This window comes from Bos indicus, chromosome 22 (assembly GCF_029378745.1).
Source record: "Bos indicus isolate NIAB-ARS_2022 breed Sahiwal x Tharparkar chromosome 22, NIAB-ARS_B.indTharparkar_mat_pri_1.0, whole genome shotgun sequence".
In the NCBI taxonomy this organism is placed as follows: Eukaryota; Metazoa; Chordata; class Mammalia; order Artiodactyla; family Bovidae; genus Bos; species Bos indicus.
This window is the reverse complement of record NC_091781.1, coordinates 46,804,764-46,826,131: the sequence shown is the minus strand read 5'-3', so window position 1 is coordinate 46,826,131 and position 21,368 is coordinate 46,804,764. Positions and strand designations below refer to the sequence as shown.

At 42.8% G+C, this 21,368-nt stretch overlaps 1 long non-coding RNA gene across 1 annotated transcript in view; it reads right to left on the bottom strand.

The window, feature by feature from the left end:
• Nucleotides 1-401: 401 nt before the first annotated feature.
• LOC109575979 (uncharacterized) overlaps nt 402-21,368 on the bottom strand; it is a 100,230-nt gene continuing 79,263 nt past the window's right edge. The window contains exon 8 of the long non-coding RNA XR_011563011.1: nt 402-984. This is a non-coding gene — a long non-coding RNA (uncharacterized lncRNA). The remainder of the gene's footprint in view (nt 985-21,368) is intronic.

Here is a 21,368-nt window from a genome sequence, read left to right as displayed (position 1 = left end):
GAAGCCCATCAGCTTTCAAGCTTATAAAAGGTTAACGCTCCCTCCTCACCCAAAGTGCCCTGATGGGCTTGCCTTCTTTGACATTGGTTTTACTGCACTGAATTTGGTTACTTCAAGGGCCAGCATCGGTCATCTTGAGGGATTTTATTTTAGAGAATATGAAGGACGTTCCTTGTGCTATAGAGGGTCACTGCATCTTGTTGTCCCTGAATACGTATGGCTTTTAAAATCACCATTTAATCATTCACATGTGGCAGAAAGTGCTTATCATATAATGTTAGCTGAAAAATCAGAATATGAAATTGCACTTACAATATGATTATGACCACATATGAATCATGTGGGTCAGGACTAGACGAGGCCTGGGGCAAATGACCATAGCTTGGCTTGCTGGGGTGATAGGATTAGAGACAACTTTTTCTTCTTCTTCTTTTTTTTTTTTTTACTATTGTGTAAATGTTTTGCCATTATGCAAAGTAAAAATCTCAATTAGTAATGTTAATAGCTATCATTTCTAATATTATATTCACAATGTATAAATAAATGCATGCTCGGTCTGAACCACTGAGCTCTGCATTGGCTCACTGAATCTTCCCTGCATGTCTGCAAGGCGGGGGTGTTCACCCCCAGCGCACAGAGAGAAAGGGAAGGATTCTCCCCAAGCGGCACAGCCACTGAGGGGACAGTCAAGTGGCCTTCTGCACCACGGCTCCTGTCACTTTCAACCTGTTTTCTTACCCTTTCCTTCTTTCTTATCAAAACAAAACCCAACAACGTTTCATGAGTCAATCATACAAGATTATAGAATAATTAGAGCATACCAGAAAGAAAAAAACTTTTTAAGATTAAACTTAGTCTGAGTGTCAAAACCTGGGAAATCTGTTGTTGATAGTTGGACGTGACTTCCAGTTCATTTCCTTTCATGGCAGCCACTGTGATCCTCCTGCAAATGGTTCATGAGGACCTTCCGTATGTTTTCCCCATCTGAGAGGTAGAGAAGAAGGAGAATATTTGTTCTTAAACCATAGCCTTAAAAAAAAAAATTATTATGGTGATGCACGTAGAAGTCTAGGAATATATTAAAAACCCCCGAGTTGTACACTTTATTTATTTTTGGCCATGCTACACAGCAGGCAGGATCTTAGTTCCCCACCAGGGATCAAACCCATGTCCCCTGCAGTGGAAACACAGAGTCCTAACCGTTGGGTGGCCAGGGAATCTCAAGTCTTTTTTTTTTTTTATGGCTGTTTTTAAATTGAAGTGTAGTTGATATACAATATTATATAAATTACAGGTGTACAATATAGTGATTCACAATTTTTAAATAGTTATTACAAAATATTGGTTATATTTCTCACATTTTACAATATATCCTTGCAGCTTATTTTAAGGGATTTGTACCTCTTAATCCCTTACCCCTAGGCTGTCCCTTCCAGCTTTGCTCTCCCCACTGGTAACCACTAGTTTATTCTTTATATCTATGAGTCTGCTTCTTTTTTGTTATATTCACTATTCTGTTGTATTTTGGGGGGGTTCCACATAGAAGAGATGAATCATACAGTATTTGTCTTTCTCTTTGTTTTATTTCACTTAATAATGCCCCCCAAGTCCATCCATGTTGTTGCAAATGGCAAAACTTCATTCTTTTTATGGCTGAGTAGTATTCCATCATATATATATATATGTATATGTACCACATCTTCTTTATCCATTCATTCGTTGATGGATATTTAAGCTGCTTCCATATATTGACAATTGCAAATAATGCTGCTATGAATATTGGGGTGCATGCCTTAAGCCTTAGTCTTTAGGCTGAATGATTGAGTGAGTGTTGCATGCTCAGCCTTATATGATTCTTTGCAAACCATGGACTGTAACTGGCCAGGCTTCTCTGTCCATAGGATTATCCAGGCAAGAATACTGGAGTGGGTTGCCATCTCCTTCTCCAGGGGAAACGCTAGCACCTAGAAAACTCACAAAACTACTGCTGGGTGGCAGAATTTCCTCTCTTGAAATCTAAGACAGGAATGACTGAATAATTGCAGTTTGGATGGGTTGAGTCTATCCCATTGACAGAAGGGCAACGCTGTGCACAGTGGCTGTTCGAACTCTCATATTGCCATTATTTAGGGAGTAGACAGATTTTAGGAACTCCCGAAAAATCTTTTAAGTTTTGACCTTTAAACAAACAACTTACGCATATCTTGAATGAAGAATGGAGACCAGTTTATCCTAATATCACCATAAAACTATAAAGGAATTAGATAGTGCCAAAAGCTTTATGATTTTTCTACATGTTTGTGCTCAGTCACTTTATTCATGTCTGACTCTTTGTGACCCCATGGAGTGTAGCTGGCCAGGCTCCTCTGTCCATGGGATTTTCCCAGCAAGAATACTGGAGTGGGCATACCCTCCTCCAGGGGATCGTCCCCACCCAGGGATCAAACCCACATCTCCTGCACTGCAGGCAGATTTTTTTTTTTTTACCATCTGAGACACTGGGAAAGCCCACTGTTAGTGCTATCAGAAGATAGACCAGGGTTTCCCAATATTTTAATTTGATTAAAACAGTTAATAGCTTCAATACAGTTTAGGTTTTTTAAAAAATAATTTCTTTATTGGGATGATTGCATTCTTTGTTTGGCATTTAGTTCTATCATACTGACAAATTTATGAAGGATGTGTGAGATAAGAATGCAATGGACTTATTTTTTATTCATAATTTATTTACTTATTAACCTAGTAAATATTTATTGGAAAACAACTATATGAAAATCATTCCTTTTACATTTGTTATGAAATTATAGTCAAGTGCACTGCCTATTATGCATATTAATATGCATTAATGTTCTGTGTATGAAATCCACATGAAAAGTTTTAGAATTAAGTTCCAGAAAAACACTATAGTTTATTTGAGTTATACCAAACTTTCTATTTTCTGATGAGAGCCATTTATCCTTGTGCTTCCTATTTTGCCCAGGCTGCCAGGAAATTCAGAGATACTCTTGATACTTAGTCACAGCATTATATTAACCTCCTGCTTGGTATATTTATCCCTTTCTCCTTTTTATGGCCCTGATTTTATGCTTTATTAATGTAACTATGTATCTATGCCTTTGACAGCCCACCTCAGTTCTTGTAGATATCCTCATCGGACGGGGTCAATGGGAACTAGATAGAGGTGATGGTTGCCTAACCTTGTGAAAGAACTAAATGTCACTTTAAAATGATTAATTTTGTTAGGTGAATTTTACTTCAATAAAAAAATTAAAAGAACAGCATATCAATGACTAAATGACTTTGATGATGATAATGGTGATGGGGGTGACTAGGCTATAACTGAAAAGAGAGTGTTTTCCACGATGGCCAATGGGAACTGCGGTAAAAACCATCCAGTTAACCTGCCTCATTGCTTTAGAACAGCAGGGATTAACATTGGCCTGTGTGCACGCTGACTGTGAGAACAAGAGCTCTCGCCCCACATCTCTATCCCTTCTCCAGCCATCTTTTAAAAATTAAACAATTACAGAACAGCTTGATATTTAAATTTTAGAAAACAGAAATGTTTATTGTGGGAAAAATCACCAAATAAAAGCCACCCATACTTCTAATAGCCAGACAGAATCCCTGTTAGCATTTTGTAGGTACTTTTAGACTTCTATATTGATTCATTAAGGCATATTCAATTATTTATCCATCTTTCCAAAGTATGGCCCTCAGGACACCAGTTTCATGATTAAATAGGTTTTAGAAAATGACCCATGATAGCACCTCCTCTTGGAAATTCATGATGCTCATTGGTATATTCAAAAAGACTTGAGAAATTTAATAGCAAAGTTCATTTTGCTGTGATTAATCTAGATTTTTCCAACTCACTTGGGCATGGAAGCCTTAATTTCTATAGCTAAAGGACCTAATAATGCAAGTTATCATGGAAGACAAGGAAACTGAGGAATATTGGGCTTAAATTCCATTACAGATCATATTTAATTTATATAATTGTATGACAGACTGCCTGAACTGATTCTATGGTATAAATGTCTCTCTATGTCAATTACATATTTCTAAATATAATTTTAAATGGCTGCAAAGAATTCTATTGTTTAAGGGTCCCATGGCTTTTGGAGTCAATATCTTATTGTTAGGAGTTTGGATTTTTCCCATCTTTGTCTCTCATAATGAACAAACATTACTGCTAACTAAGGTTCACTCCCTTACATGAAGGTCAGTTTTCCTAAAGAGTTGTATCTGCACAGATTCTCCATGAGTGTTTATTATTTTTTTGACCTCTAGTAAAAGACCAGGAACACTCAAGAAAGAAAGAAAGAAAGAAAGGATAAATAGTAAGAGTAGAAGGGTGGAAAGAAGGGATGATTTTACTGTTAAACTGGATTTTTTTTAATTAAAAAAAAAATTTAAACCTGTGTATCTGGTGGCCAGAATTCTGGTCTAGCTTCTGGCCACTGCAAGAGAAGTTTGGATGTACTGAGACTGCTGAGCTTAGATTTTCTGGGGTTTGTGGGTATAGATCCTCAGGCAAACGTTAGGAAACTCATGTAATGTGGGAGCATTTTGTAGTAGTATGAAATCAACCTTTCTTTGAGCATTTAACCTCACCCTTAAACTGTGGGGTAAGCCCCACTGGTGTGTGGAGGGATTTGAGAGGGTGCAGAAGATGATTTTTAGGTGGCATTCTATGGGCACAAATCACATCGTGAGAAAGATATTCCCTTTTCAAGCCTTGTTCAGTCTTCCTGATGTTTGCTAAGGAGCCAGTCTCAGTCTGGTGCCGGGATACCCTCTGACTTCCCCTGATGACAAGGTCAGAGCCTTGGCAGTGCCATTGTTTTGTTTCACTGTATTCATTTAAAATGGCTACCCACTCCAGTATTCTTGCCTAGAGAATCCCAGGGACAGAGGAGCCTGGTGGGCTTCCATCTACGGGGTCACACAGAGTCAGACACGACTAATGCGACTTAGCAGCAGCAGCAGCATTCATTTAAAAAACTATCTCCTAGTTATGGCAAGAGATCTTGATAACATTTCTTTAAAAATAAATGTCAGTAAAGAAAGCACAATAAGCAAGTGTATATCAAGGAAAATTATAAGTTAATAGTGGTGCTCAGATATGGCAAAAAAAAAAAAAAAAAAAGAAAGAAAGAAAGAAAGAAAGAATGACAAGTAACTGGAATTTGAGGGGAAAAGGTGAGTCAACCGAGGTCTCCTGACCCCTGGTCAGTGTGAGATCATTACAACTGTATCTCTATGATTTTCATTAATGGATTTATTCTGAGTCCTCAGTCTGGCTTTCTCTCTTCCTTCTCATCTGCTTTCCTGGAGGACCCAAGAAAGACTTCACGCGGTAGGGACATCTAGCTGGGCCTTAAAAGGTGTGAACATTTGCCATATAATAGTGAATATAGAGACATCTCAGGCCTCCCTGGTGGCTAGTTGGTAAAGAATCCACCTGTGATGCAGGGGACTGGGGGTGAGGGTTTGATCCCTGTGTTGGGAAGATCCCCTGGAGGAGGGCATACAACCTATTCCAGTATTCTTGTCTGGAGAATCCCATGGACAGAGGAGCCTGGCTGGCTACAGTCCATGGGGTCATAAAGAGTCAAATACGACTGAGCACACACCCACTTATGCACGCATAGAGATCTCTCAAGGGGTCTGACCCTCCTCGTGGGTCACAGTCAGCTTTTCCTTTATCATAAGGGAAATTGCTTATAATGGGAATAAATAACTTTTAGGGCCAATAAATATAGAAGAATTCATTGGAAAACCGTTTGGCCAATAACAACACTACCCGGGAATCGGAGAAATATTTCTCCTTTCCCCTTTGGCAGCTGGGAGAGTGAATAGCCGTAACAGAGACCAGCAAATAAGAGCAATAAAAATTTAAGTCCATGCACAAGACTGAGGGGAGATGTGGGTGTTGAGGAGGGCAAGGACTAGAAGTGGAGCAGAACAAACAAAGGCAGGTAGAAGCCTAAGAAGCACAGGGCAGATTTTTTATATTAAGCAAACAGAAGATTACGGGAGGGGGAGAGGCAGGCCGCCTTTATTTTTTATGACAGAATCAATAGAATCTAATCTAGTTTTGAATGCAATCAGAGTAAGATGAGAAATCCCAAGTAGGTCCCCACAGGCAGTAACTACAACGTAATTGTGTCCACAAGGGATTACCGAAGTGATGTTCCACATTTCTCTCTAAGCCCCTTGGGGACAGAGACGCTGAAATTGAGAAAGGGTGACATGGTTTTAGGTTCATGTCCCTGGAGCTTTTTTTTTTAATTTATTTTTGGCTGTGTTGAGTCTTTGCTGCTATGTGGGCTTTTTTCTCTACTTGTAGAAATCAGGGACTACGCTCCAGTTGTAGCGTACGGGCTTCTCACTGCTGTGGCTTCTCTTGTTGCAGAGCACAGGCCCTAGGTGAGCAGGCTTCAGTAGTCGAGGTACGTGGGCTCAGGAGTTGTGGCTTCCAGGCTCTAGAGGACAGGCTCTAGAGTTGCAGCATATGAGCTTAGTCGCTCTGAGGCACATGGGATCCTCCCAGACCAGGGGTGGAACCTGTGTCTCCTGCGTTGGCAGGTGAATTCTTTACCATTGAGGCACCTGGGAAACCCGTCCCCAGAGTTTTGATGCTTTGTTTTATGTTGATTTTTTTCTTTTCTGTACGAGCTCCTGTGAGACTGTTTTCAGCTCAGAAAGGAAATGATATAATTCAGTTTCAGCTTAGTCGCTCAGTGATGTCCGACTCTTTGCAACCACATGGACTGCAGCACTCCAGGCCTCCTGTCCATGACCAACTCCCAGAATTTATCCAAACTCATGTCCATTGAGTCAGTGATGCCATCCAACCATCTCATCCTCTGTCATTCCCTTCTCCTTCTGCCCTCAATCTTTCCCAGCATCAGGGTCTTTTCAAATGAGTCAGCCCTTCACATCAGGTGGCCAAAGTATTGGAGTTTCAGCTTCAGCATCAGTCCTTCCAATGAACACTCAGGACTGATCTCCTTTAGGATGGACTGGTTGGATCTCCTTGCAGTTCCAAGGGACTCTCAAGAGTCTTCTCCAACACCACAGTTCAAAAGCATCAATTCTTCAGCACTCAGCTTTCTTTACAGTCCAACTCTCACATCCATACATGATTACTAGAAAAACCATAGCCTTGACTAGATGGACCTTTGTTGGCAAAGTAATGTCTCTGCTTTTTAATATGTCGTCTAGGTTGGTCATAGCTTTTCTTCCGAGGAGCAAGTGTCTTTTTATTTCATGGCTGCAGTCACCATCCGCAGTGATTTTGGAGCCCCCAAAAATAAAGTCAGCCACTATTTCCACTGTTTCCCCATCTATTTGCCATGAAGTGATGGGACCAGATGCCATGATCTTAGTTTTCTGAATGTTGAGCTTTAACCCAACTTTTTCACTCTCCTTTTTCACTTTCATCAAGAGGCTCTTTAGTTCTTCTTCGCTTTCTGCCATAAGGGTGGTGTCATCTGCATATCTCAGGTTACTGATATTTCTCCCAGCAATCTTGATTTCAGCTTGTGCTTCATCTAGTCCAGCGTTTCTCATGATGTACTCTGCATAGAAGGTAAATAAGCAGGGTGACAGTGTACAGCCTTGACGTACTCCTTTTCCTATTTGGAACCAGTGTGTTATTCCACGTCCAGTTCCAACTGTTGCTTCCTGATCTGCATACAGATTTCTCAGGAGGCAGGTCAGGTGGTCTGGTATTCCTATCTCTTCCAGAATTTTCCACAGTTTATTGTGATCCACACAGTCAAAGGCTTTGGCATAGTCAATAAGGAAGTAGATGTTTTTCTGGAATTCTCTAGCTTTTTTAATGATCCAGAGGATGTTGGCAATTTGATCTCTGGCACTTCTGCCTTTTCTAAAAACCATCTTGAACATCTGGAAGTTCACAGTTCACATATTGCTGAAGCCTGGCTTGGAGAATTTTGAGCATTACTTTGCTAGCGTGTGAGATGAGTGCAATTGTGCAGTAGTTTGAGCATTCTTTGGCATTGCCTTTCTTTGGGATTGGAGTGAAAACTGACCTTTTCCAGTCCTGTGGCCACTGTGAGTTTTCCAACTTTGCTGGCATATTGAGTGCAGCACTTTCACAGCATCATCTTTCAGGATTTGGAATAGCTCAACTGGAATTCCATCACCTCCACTAGCTTTGTTCTTAGTGATGCTTCCTAAGGCCACTTGACTTCACATTCCAGGATGTCTGGCTCTAGGTGAGTGATCACACCATCATGATCATCTGGGTCATGAAGATCTTTTTTGTACAGTTCTTCCGTGTATTTTTGCCACCTCTTTTAATATCTTCTGCTTCTGTTAGGTCCATACCATTTCTGTCCTTTATTGAGCCCATCTTTGCAAGAAGTGTTCCCTTGGTATCTCTAATTTTCCTGAAGAGGTCTCTAGTCTTTCCCATTCTGTTATTTTCCTGTTTCTTTGCACTGATCACTGAGGAAGGCTTTCTTATCTCTCCTTGCTCTTCTTTGGAACTCTGCATTCAAATGGATATATCTTTCCTTTTTTCCTTCGCTTTTCACTTCTCTTCTTTTCTCAGCTATTTGTAAGGCCTCCTCAGACAGCCATTTGCCTTTTTGCATTTTTTTTACATGGGGATGGTCTTGCTCCCTGTCTCCTGTACAATGTCATGAACCTCCATCCATAGTTCATCAGGCACTCTGTGTATCAGATGTAGTCTGATATCTCCTCTCGGCCATGGGGTATCTCGTCTCAGCTGCTCAATGATATAACAGGAAGATGTTGTTCTAGAGGGAGGTAGTGAGGGGTGTCATATGGTACTTTCTAGGGTGTGTGTGCATGTCTGCTAAGTGGTTTCTGTTGTGTCCAACTCTTTGTTACCCTAAGGACTGTAGCCCACCAGTCTCCTCTGTCCATGGGATTCTCCAGGCAAGAATACTGGAGTGGGCTGCCATGCCCTCCTCCAGAGGATCTTCCCAACCCAGAGATTGAACCTGCATCTCTTGCACTGGCAGCAAGTTCTTTACCACTAGTGCCACCAGACTCAGAAAAGAGACAAGCAACTGGAAAGTGTTAAGGACTGGGGACTCTCAAAGGTGGTGGGAGGGTCAAGCTACCATCTTCATGCACACTCTGCCCTAGTCACCCTCTGTACAAAAAATTCAGACAAAATCCGAGTGCTAACCATGCTAATGCAGCTCCAAGCTCCCCAGTGCAATCCACTTACAAGAGGGTGAGACTTCCCTGGTGGCTTGGTGGTAGAGAACCCTTTGGTCAATGCAGGAGAGATGGGTTCCATTCCTGGGTTGGGAAGATTCCCTGAAGAATGAAATGGCAACCCACTACAGTATTCTTGCCTGGGAAATCCCACAGACAGAGGAGCATGGCAGGCTACAGTCCATGGGGTCGCAAAATTTTGGACACAACTGAGTGACTGAGCACACACGCACATTCTTACAAGGCCCCTAAGGAAGTAGTTTGTTACCTCTCCCATTCTGGCAGGCCCTTCCAGAGCCCCAGTGTGGAGTTTATCTGCCTCCAAGTTCAGATGATTCAATAAAAAATAAAAATAAAAAAAACAAGAGGGTGGCTCATCACATGTCGCTTGAGCCCCCGACTTGGGGCCCCTCCTAAGCATCTCACAGAGCATGCTCCTGGAACCAACACCAAAAGGTGATTGTGACTTGAATTCATTGATTCTGCAAGGAGCATCAGAAAAAGAAAATCCACTTACTTGCACAGGCTTTAACATCATTAATTATATAGGATCTGACTTTCAAAGACTGGGTGCCAGGCCCTGGGGAGACAGGGCTGGGTTGGAAGCTGATCTGTGCCCTTGAGGAGCCCTCTCTGTCCAAGTGGGTGACAGAGACATGCAGTCAATAATGTTACCCCATCAACTTGGGCTGTGATGGGGGCCCTGGCCCAGGGCTGTGGAAGTCAGAAGAGGCTATCACTCACTTTGGTTGGTGAATGGGGCTGGGAAAAGAAGCAAAGGCAACTAGCGAACATTGATTTATAACCCGTAAGAGTTGTTTAAGGGACTTCTCTGGTGGTCCAGTGGTTGAGACTGCCTTCCAATGCAGGGGGTGAGTTAGATTCCTGGTCTCGGAGCTGAGATTTGATGTGCCTTGTGGCCAAAAAAACCAAAAACATAAAACAGAAGCAATAAAATTCAAAAAAAGACTTTAAAAATGGCCCACATCAAAAAAAAAAATCTGAAAAAAAATATGGAGTGGTCTAAAGCCATAAAGTTCTTGGGGTAGGAGCTGTATTATTCCTTCAGGCACACAGTCCGTGTTCAAGAAGCACTTGTGAACAGTTAGATAAGGGAATAAACACGACTGTCTCCGATGAAGAAACTGGGCCTCAGAAAAGAAACAATGTACCTGAGGTCACACAGCTCATACACAACAAAGCTGGGGATCAGACCTAAGAACCTCATCCTCTTTCTTTCACACACACGGCATTTGCTGGAAGGAGGAGTAGAAAGAGCTAGAAGCCCTGGCAGCCATGAGAGGAAAATGATAGGAACCAACCAAGGCTGAGATTTTAGGAAGGACTCAGCCATTGCTTATTGATGTCTGTTGCCTTCTCAGTCCAGCAAGATCACAGCAGCCAGAGAGCACGCTGCTCATCTGTACTCATATTTGTCTTTAAAAACACAATATTTTAAAAAGCTGCTGTTCTCTTCACTCTTGATATCTCAGCGGGTAGCTCTGGGCAATGCTCTGAATTAGCCCTTCTAAGAATATTCTCTTTTCAGTTCACCTGGTTTGGATATTTGATTCTGAAACAACTGATGAAGTCCACCTGCCATATGGGTAAGGGAACTTGTTTTAAGTAGGTGTTCTGCCTCCCTGCAGCGCTAGGAGCTGTTGTCATAGTAACATTTCCCCCTTCTACTTGCAGAATGCACAGTCCACGGAACCAATGACAATGTAGGTCACGAGTGAATAGAGGTTTGGTGGCATCGCTTCGGTGCCCAGTTCGGCATAGCTAGGGGTTCAGAGTGTTCTCTACTAGGACTGACTGCGGAGGAGGGGGCGGGGGAACCAGGCAGTATGGAAACTGTGAGGGAAGGCTGGCAGGAGCCCCTGCATGGAGATTCAGAACGTGAAAGAGCTCAGGATGACCTGAGGGAGGAGGGAGTGGATCCTTAGCAGCTTGTTGTCCCGGCTACCGAGCGTATATTGGCGCCCCCTGCAGTTCAGAACCCCTTCCAGGTTGGTTCACGAAATCGGTAGAGTCACTCAGTCGTGTCCAACTCTTTGTGACCCCATATACTGCAGTTCGGCGGGCTCCTCTGTCCATGGGGATTCTCCAGGCAAGAATACTGGAGTGGGTTGCCATTTCCTCCTCCAGGGATCGAACCTGGGTCTCCTGCATTGGAGGCAGATCCTTTACCATCTGAGCCACAGGGGTTCTCGATAGCCCAGAATTATCTATATAAAAAGTTTGTCTGCTGAAAGACCTCAGCTTCCTATACAGCTTGGAAATATATTCAGGGATATATTTTCTATGCACTCTACCACCATCTATTTATCTATCTGTATTCCATCTATCCATCCATCCATCCACCCATCGTTTGTCAAAAGGAAATTCAAAGAACTTTACTAGATATGGATATTCTATTGAGTGAGAAACAAAATGTTCATAAACTATCAGAAATCCAGAAGCTCATTAAAGGATGGTTTACAAAGTGAAAACGAGGACATTCCTTGATCTTACAATGATTGGTTGTTTCAATGGGGTTTTCCAGATACAGAGGACTGGTTAAAAGTGATTCAGTTCAGTTGCTCAGTCATGTCTGACTCTTTGTGACCCCATGGACTGCAGCACACCAGGCTTCCCTGTGCATCACCAACTCCTGAAGCTTGCTCAAACTCATGTCCATTGAGTTGGTGATGCCATCCATCCATCTCATCCTCTGTTGTCCCCTTCTCCTCCTGCCTTCAATCTTTCCCAACATCAGGGTCTTTTCAAATGAGTCAGCTCTTTGCATTAGGTGCTCTAAGTATTGGAGTTTCAGCTTCAGCATCAGTCCTTCCAATGAATATTCAGGACTGATTTCCCTTAGGATTGACTGGTTTGATCTCCTTGCAGTCCAAGGGACTCTCAAGAGTCTCCTCCAACACCACAGTTCAAAAAATTCTTTGGTGCTCAGCTTTCTTTATAGTCCAACTCACTTCCATACCTGACTAATGGAAAAACCATAGCTTTGACTAGGTGGACCTCTATCAGCAAAGTAATGTCTCTGCTTTTTAATATACTATCTAGGTTGGTCATAGCTTTTCTTTCAAGGAACAAGCATCTTATAATTTCATGGCTGTAGTCACCATCTGCAGTGATTTTGGAGCCCAAGAAAATAAAGTCTCTCACCATTTCCATTGTTTCCCCATCTGTTTGCCATGAAGTGATAGGACCGGATGCCATGATCTTAGTTTTTTGAATGTTGAGTTTTAAGCCAGTTTTTTCACTCTCCTCTTTCACTTTCATCAAGAGCCTCTTTAGTTTCTCTTCTCTTTCTGCCTAAGGGTGGTGTCATCTGCATATCTGAGGTTACTGATATATTCCAGCTTGTGCTTCATCCAGCCCAGTGTTTCTCATGATGTACTCTGCATATAAGTTAAATAAGCAGGGTGACAATATACAGCCTTGATGTACTCCTTTCCCAATTTGGAACCAGTCTGTTGTTCCATGTCTGGTTCTCACTGTTGCTTCTTGACCTGCATAAAGATTTCTCAGGAGGCAGGTCAGGTGGTCTGGTATTTCCATCTCTTTAAGAGTTTTCCACAGTTAAAATTAATTAAAAGTTAAGAGTGATTAACTAAGATTAATTAAAATGTTAAAAGTGATTATCTGGTATCACTTTAGAAAGATGACAAGTTTGTTTATGATTATCAGAGGCATTTACAGGAAATATGGTAAAGTTTTTCTTTATGGTCATGAAATTAGCTAGAATAAGTTTTACTTAACTGGCTTTGTCTGCTTGGGGGATCCTCAAGCCTGGTCTCCATTTTGTTTTCTTTTAACACCATCCATCCACCCATCTATCCATCCATCCATCCAATCTATCAATTGTTTGATCTTGAGTTATAGACATGATAGAATGTCCTTTTGCTGCCAAATAATAAAGAGTCTACTCCTAAAAACAAGATTGTTCTCTTACATCACCATAATATAGTTATCAAAATCAGGGAATTAACATTTACACACCACTGTCTATACAGAAATCTTATTCAGATTTTACCCTTCATCCCAGTAATGTTCTTGATAACAAATGGAAATTTCTTTTTCACAGGGTACATTCATTTGTCTATTCAGTCTCCTATAATCTGGAATAGTTCCTAGTCTTTTCCCCCTGATATTGATAGTTCTAAAGAGCGTGGATCAGCTATATTTTAAAAAATCAGGTGTGCCAAGGTATAATCTCCATACAGTAAAATCCACCCACTCCTGGTGAGCAGGCCAGTTATCTTATGGAATGGCATTTACTTTGGATTGGTCTGATATTTCCCCATGATTAGATTTAGACTCTTGTTTCTTTAGCAGAAACGTCACAGAAGAAATGTTTAATTTTTCATCATATCAGAAAGCACATCTCATTACTTGATGCTATTGGAGACTGTGGAAATCTCCTGTTACTCCCCAAACTCCTGCCCAGTAGCACTGTCATTATTGATGGTTCTTCCTCAAAATTTCTTAATATGGTGTTTGCCAAATGGTGATTTTCTAATTCCATCATTCCTTTCATATTTGTCTTTCTTCTGTCAGAGAGTAGGGGGAATGTGGGCAACACACAAGGATGGGAAAAAGGTGCAGGCCCATGGCAAGGGGTTTCCCAGAGGAAGGGAAGAGAGGGTGGGGCTGGGAAAGAGCCAGCCTGGTTGGATGACAAAGCAAGAAGTAGAAGTGTGAGCCTAGAGCCATAATTCAAAGAGATGAAGGACGCAGAAGGTGAGCTGGGGACAGTATTATAAAGTAATAGGCAAACTGGTGATAACCAAAAAATAACATCCCCATCTGACTAAGGAGGAAACAAGGCTCTGAGATTTTGGAGGTAGAAAACATCATACAGGGAATGCAAGGTCTGTATCTATTAACATAGAACAGAAAATATTCTAGGACCGAACAGCTACATTTCTCACTATCCATTCTATGGAAACACTCTCTCATACATGAGGAGACGCATCCAAGGATGTTCATTGCAGCAGTGATTGTAATCACAAAAGGTAAGTGCCCATCATGGTGGGAATGAGTGAATGACCTATGGTACACCCTTGTCATGCTATGCTGTGCAGCGAGGAAGAACAGAACAGATCTCACGCTAATGTGGAGACTCCAAATACATGACTGCGAGATAGCACAAGGCAGGACAGTTGGTCATTTGGGTAAATGGAAAAAAATACTGTCCCTTCACCCCTTATGAGTATATGGAGGTGATGGTTTAGTCGATAAGTCATGTCCAACTCTTGTAATACCATGGACTATAGCCTGCCAGGCTCCTCTGTCCATGGGATTTCCCAGGCAAGAATACTGGAATGGGTTGCCTTTCTTTCTCCAGGGAATCTTCCCAACCCAGGCACTGAACCCGAGTCTCCCGCATTGCTTTACCACTGATTCACCGTATGTATAGTTCTAAATGCCCAGAAAAAATGTATGAAAGGATTCAAAGCAAACTGGAAACAGTGGTTACATAAGGAGAGTCCTAGGATTAGGGTTAGGACCACTAGGTGAGGTCAAGGGGAATTTCAGCTTTATCTGTAATGTCATAATTTTATTGTAAGCTCCCAAGTACCTTTCAACCCACATATTCCTTCCTCCAGAATTACTTTAAAGCACATTCCACTCGTTGTATTCCATTCATAATTTTTCTAACAGATAAGAACTATTTAAACAAAACATAACCATAATACCATGGTCACACCTAAAAGTAATAATGATAATTTCTTAGAATTTATTAAATACTCAACTAATGTTCACAGTTCCTTTTCTTGTTATTACAATTGGTTGTTCAAATCTGGATGCAAATGAGCCCTATACATTGCAACTGGTTTATATGTCTCATATCTTTTTTATGTGTTTTGACAGCATGTCTCCAGGATAGAAGTGACTATATTGGGTCAAAGATCAAGGGCATGTGTAATTTTGTTAGAGTTGTAGACATTTACATTCCCACTGGCAATGGGTGAGGGTGGCCGTTTCCCCTGGAGACTTACTAACAGACTATTCTATCAAACTTTTGGATTTTTGCCAATCTGATAGATGAGGAGTGGTATCTCATTGTATTCTTCATTTCTTTAAATTAGGTTTCAAAAGAAAATGAGCTCAGGGAGAATTCTGAGTTTGTAAAGGAAAGGAGCAAGGTGCATAGAAATAATACTATTGCCAACTACCATTCAGCACATCTATTATTTTATTGTACTTAATCCTCCCAACTCTATAAAGAAGGTGGAGTCCAGAAACAGGAACCTACTAGATTCAGACTTCTAAGTGAGCGTTGTTCTGTCAAACCACCTTTTGATTACTGAAATACTGCTTTGCACAATTCACTACAAGCACAGAAAATCTGTTTTTAGCCTTTCAACATTACTCCAACAAGTGAGGATGGCCACTTGCATTCTAGCCCCTCTCCAGAGGAGGAGATGGAGCGACACGTTATCTCCGGGACTCTACAAGGCTGCGGAAGAAGCAAGGACCAAGACTGCAGTTCCTGGGTCTTCCCTAGTGGTCCAGTGGTTAAGACTCCACCCTTCCATTGCAGCGGGCACAGGTTCAATCCCTGGCTGGGGAACTAAGATCCCACATGCTACGTGGTGTGGCCCTAAGCTTAAAAAAAAAAAAGACCACAGTTCCTTTAGGGAATGTTAGCCAGGATCCTCTACAAAACGGATTTTCGGCAAAGTTTGAACTTCAGGAAGAAAGGTCCTCATCTGCTTCCCTTAGCACCCTGAGGGCTGAGAACCCAACTTTTCCATCTTCTGTCTTCTTCACTCCTTCCCAGCACCAGGCTGGGTTTGGGAGTTACACTGGGGATCAATGTGCAGGGCCCTCAAGGAGCTGAGAGAAGAGGAGAGGGAAGCATACAATTCAGTTCATTTCAGTCACTCAGTCGTGTCCGACTCTTTGCAACCCCAGGAATTGCAGCACGCTAGGCCTCCCTGTCCATCACCAACTCCTGGACTTCACTGAGACTCACGTCCATCGAGTCAGTGATGCCATCCAGCCATCTCATCCTCTGTCGTCCCCTTCTCCTCCTGTCCCCAATCCCTCCCAGCATCAGAGTCTTTTCCAATGAGTCAAATCTTTGCATGAGGTGGCCAAAGTACTGGAGTTTCAGCTTTAGCATCATTCCTTCCAAAGAAATCCCAGGGCTGATCTCCTTCAGAATGGACTGGTTGGATCTCCTTGCAGTCCAAGGGACTCTCAAGAGTCTTCTCCAACACCACACTTTAAAAGCATCAATTCTTCGGCGCTCAGCCTTCTTCACAGTCCAACTCTCACATCCATACATGACCACTGGGAAAACCATAGCCTTGACTAGACGGACCTTTGTTGACAAAGTAATGTCTCTGCTTTTGAATATGCTATCTAGGTTGGACATAACTTTCCTTCCAAGGAGTAAGCATCTTTTAATTTCATGGCTGCAGTCACCATCTGCAGTGATTTTGGAGCCCCCAAAAATAAAGTCTGACACTGTTTCCACTGTTTCCCCATCTATTTCCCATGAAGTGATGGGACCAGATGCCATGATCTTCATTTTCTGAATGTTGAGCTTTAAGCCAACTTTTTCACTCTCCTCTTTCATTTTCATCAAGAGGCTTTTTAGTTCCTCTTCACTTTCTGCCACAAGGGTGGTGTCATCTGCATATCTCAGGTTATTGATATTTCTCCCGGCAATCTTGATTCCAGCTTGTGTTTCTTCCAGTCCAGCATTTCTCATGATGTACTCTGCATAGAAGTTAAATAAGCAGGGTGACAATATACAGCCTTGATGTACTCCTTTTCCTACTTGGAACTAGTCTGTTGTTCCATGTCCAGTTCTAACTGTTGCTTCCTGACCTGCATACAGATTTCTCAAGAGGCAGGTCAGGTGGTCTGGTATTCCCATCTCTCTCAGAATTTTCCACAGTTGATTGTGATCCACACAGTTAAAGGCTTTGGCATAGTCAATAAAGCAGAAATAGATGTTTTTCTGGAACTCTCTTGCTTTTTTGATGATCCAGTAGATGTTGGCAATTTGATCTCTGGTTCCTCTGCCTTTTCTAAAACCAGCTTGAACATCAGGAAGTTCACGGTTCACATATTGCTGAAGCCTGGCTTGGAGAATTTTGAGCAATACTTTACTAGCATGTGAGATGAGTGCAATTGTGCAGTAGTTTGAGCATTCTTTGGCATTGCTTTTCTTTGGGATTGGAATGAAAACTGACCTTTTCCAGTCCTGTGGCCACTGCTGAGTTTTCCAAATTTGCTGGCATATTGAGTGCAGCACTTTCACAGCCTCATCTTGGACCATGCCCATGGAAAAGAAATGCAAAAAAGCAAAATGGCTGTCTGGGGAGGCCTTACAAATAGCTGTGAAAAGAAGAGAAATGAAAAGCAAAGGAGCAAAGGAAAGATATAAGCATCTGAATGCAGAGTTCCAAAGAATAGCAAGAAGACATAAGAAAGCCTTCCTCAGCAATCAATGCAAAGAAATAGAGGAAAACAACAGAATGGGAAAGACTAGGGATCTCTTCAAGAAAATTAGAGATACCAAGGGAACATTTCATGCAAAGATGGGCTCGATAAAGGACAGAAATGGTATGGACCTAACAGAAGCAGAAGATATTAAGAAGAGGTAGCAAGAATACACAGAAGAACTGTACAAAAAAGATCTTCACCACTAAGATAATCATGATGGTGTGATCACTGACCTAGAGCCAGACATCCTGGAATGTGAAGTCAAGTGGGCCTTAGAAAGCATCAGTACGAACAAAGCTAGTGGAGGTGATGGAATTCCAGTTGAGCTCTTTCAAATCCTAAAAGATGATGCTGTGAAAGTGCTGACTCAATATGCCAGCAAATTTGGAAAACTCAGCAATGGCCACAGGACTGGAAAAGGCATACAGTTAGGTAACTAAAAAAGAAAATCACAAGCCAGTCTCTGTCCCCTTAATCCACGTGCGTGAACACATGCACATTCACCCACTACGGTTCAAAAGCTTGACTGAGCCTTGGAAGAGGTGGGTTTGAGTTCTGGTGCTGCCACTTCATGGCTGGGTGGTTTGGGGCAAGTCACTTTCCCTCCTTAAGCTTCAGTCTCCCCCTCTGAAAAATGGGGTTGATAATGCTTTTGTCATGGAGATGCTGTGAAGACAAAATGAAATGAATACAGCAGGGCCAGATGACACGGTTTGGGCAGTGCCTGGGGCAGAGCAGATGTTCAGGAAACCCTGATGGAATCTGATCCTGTAAGCCTCAGGACTGCTAGAAGTGAGAGGACCTGGGAGGGCTAGCATCCATTCTCATTATCCTTGGTAGCCGTGGGTAAGGAGCACCGTGCTTGCTTTGCTCTGATGAGGGGCAAGGCTTGCCCAGGTACCAGTCTTCTGACATGTGGTTTAGGCCCTCACTGCCACACAGGCTGGCTCAGGACCATTCAAACACATGCATGTGCTCACAGTTCACTCCCATTTCCTTTCCACTAGTGCTTAAGCCCAGCCCCACCACACACCACACACATCTTTCAGAAAATAGAACAAAGAGCTGCATCGGCACGTTTGTCTTTAAAATATGCTTTGAATGATTTGCTTTTCTTTACTAAGTGGGTTTTGGTATTTTATCCACCCCTCCCCCACTTCCTACTAATCATGAGTGCTTGCAAAGATTCATTTCAAGGTGATAAAGAGGGGAGTCAGTTTAGTAGGACTCCATGCACCTCTTCCCCAGCAAAAACTCAACAACTCAGTAACAACTCCCTCTTTCCCCCAAATCTAAAGAGCTGGTCTCTTTCCCCTCCAAGGGCTCTGGGAAGAAGAACTGGACAATTACTCTGGGCTCTGGCAGGACTTCAGATTCTTTTTTTTCTCCAATAGAAGCTCAATAATTCTCAAGATCCAAATTTAGAAGCTTGTATGGAGAGCCCCGAGAAATCAGTAGTAAGACAGCCAGGCTAACTTTTCTTTTTTTTTTTTTTCACCCAAGAAATCTAATAAAGCTATTGCACAGTCATTTCCCAAGGTCAATTTTCAGCTTTTAATAGTTTTAATGAGCTGTTTAAAAGGCTCCTCAACTTGTGCTCATCCAAGCTTGCACATATTTGGGAGTAGAGAGGAAAGGCAGGAGGAAGGGGAATGAGCAGTAGATGGGAAAGGGGGGGTGGTTAGTCCTGCTAACTGGGGACAGGAAGGGGACCAGCTCAAGTTAGCGCCTCTACAGGATGTCCCAGGGATGCAAATGGGACTGCTGTTGCACCCTTGGGATCAGATATAAATAATGAAGGGACCTGAAAGGCAGCCACTTCTATCTCCAAGCAGGATCCATGACTGCCCTCTAACCCTTGGAGTCTGCAGGGATGTGGAGGAGGAAAAAGAGTTAGAGAGTGATCATAAAGGCAGAGGGAGAGATGAGAGAGACAAGCCTCAAGTGTTTAATGAATATGTGAAGGGGCTAAGGAGGAGAAAGGAGAGACAGACGAAAGACAAGGCAGCAGCTCATGGGTAGTGATGCTCCAAACATAATCAGGCCCTGTGTATTAGGTGGTCTGATGCTAATAATAGCCGTCGTAATTATTGTAATGCTAGTGATGCCCAATACTATTCACATGCGGTATCTGTGTTCCAGGCTCAAGGCAAAGCATGCTGTAGGTCTTCACTCTCAGTTCTCACAACTACTAGGGAAGTGCGTGCATGCTAAGTTGCTTCAGTCGTGTCCGACTCTGGGACCCCATGGACTGTAGGCTGCTGGGCTCCTCTGTCCATGGGATTCTCCAGGCAAGAATACTCGAGTGGGTTGCCATGCCCTTCCCGACCCAGCGATTGAACCTGGGTCTCCTGCATTGCAGGTGGATTCTTTACCATCTTAGCCACCAGGGAAGTAGGTTCTACTATTGAGGAAAGCAGAGGATCACAGAGAAGTCATGGGTCAAAGTTCACCCAGTTAGTAAGGCTAATTTGCATCCAGTTTGACTCCAGAACGGAGATTACAACTATCACTTTTGGTTTGTTGTGAGAGCAATATGAAACCTTCAGAAAAATCCAGATACCTACACAAAAAAAGGAAATAAAAATATGCCTAAGCCGACTTCATAGTCATAGCGACATGAGAGTTTTGGTGTCTGTGGCACGCACTGTGGGCTGTTCACCAACGCCATTCTTCTGTTTTCCATAGGGAAGGAATTATAGCCAGGCCTCTGCTGCCCATCTGGACAGCCTCTCCCCACCTCCCCGGAAGTCAGATGTGAGCAAGTGATGTGGCTGTCATCATGGAACGTGAGCAGAGCTGACGTGGAGCATCCACAGGCCTGGGGTGACGTGGGGGCGAGTCCTCCATACTTTCTCCTTCCTGATGGCTGGGACCTGCACTCACAGCCACCCAGTATCTACCAGCGACTGTGATGATGCTACCGAGGCAGGGCACACAGTCCAAGGAGAGGCGCCCACCTCTTGCACCACCCACGTTGACACTGTGGTGTAAGACAGAAATACAACCCTTTGTTCTTCTGGCCACTGTGTTGCTGCATCGCTTTGTTACAGCAGTTTTCTCTGACTATTATGGTATGCTTCCTTCTAACTGTCCTCCTCTGAGGTGTTCTTCTCCTCACGTTCCATGGTCCTCTCTCAGATCAGTGAGTCCAGGTTCACTATCTAATTCCACAACAGTATTTATTAAAAGTGAAGTGAAAGTCGCTCAGTCGTGTCCGACTCTTTGTGACCCCAAGGACTATATAGTCCATGGAATTCTCCAAGCCAAAACGCTGGAGTTCTGGGTAGCCTTTCCCTTCTCCAGGGGATCTTCCCAACTCAGGTATTGAACCCAGGTCTCCCTCATTGCAGGCAGATTCTTTACCAGCTGAGCCACCTGGGAAGCCCGTTTATTAAAAAGGATGGTCCAAATATAAGCCATCCATTCCCTACCTCTTCTGATTTGAGAAAACCTGTCTCAGGCACTCAGTGGGGCAAAATCCAGTTCCCACAGCATTGTCAATATGTCCACAGTTTTTCCGACTGTAGGGTAATACAGTCACCTCTCTACTTCGGGTAAGCATGAAACCTTACCCTTGCATCTTGTGCTGTGACAGCCAAAGCCCCAGCACCCTAGTTTCCTCATCTTGAGCCTTTGGTGAGCACTATGTTCTAATTAGGACCCAGCAG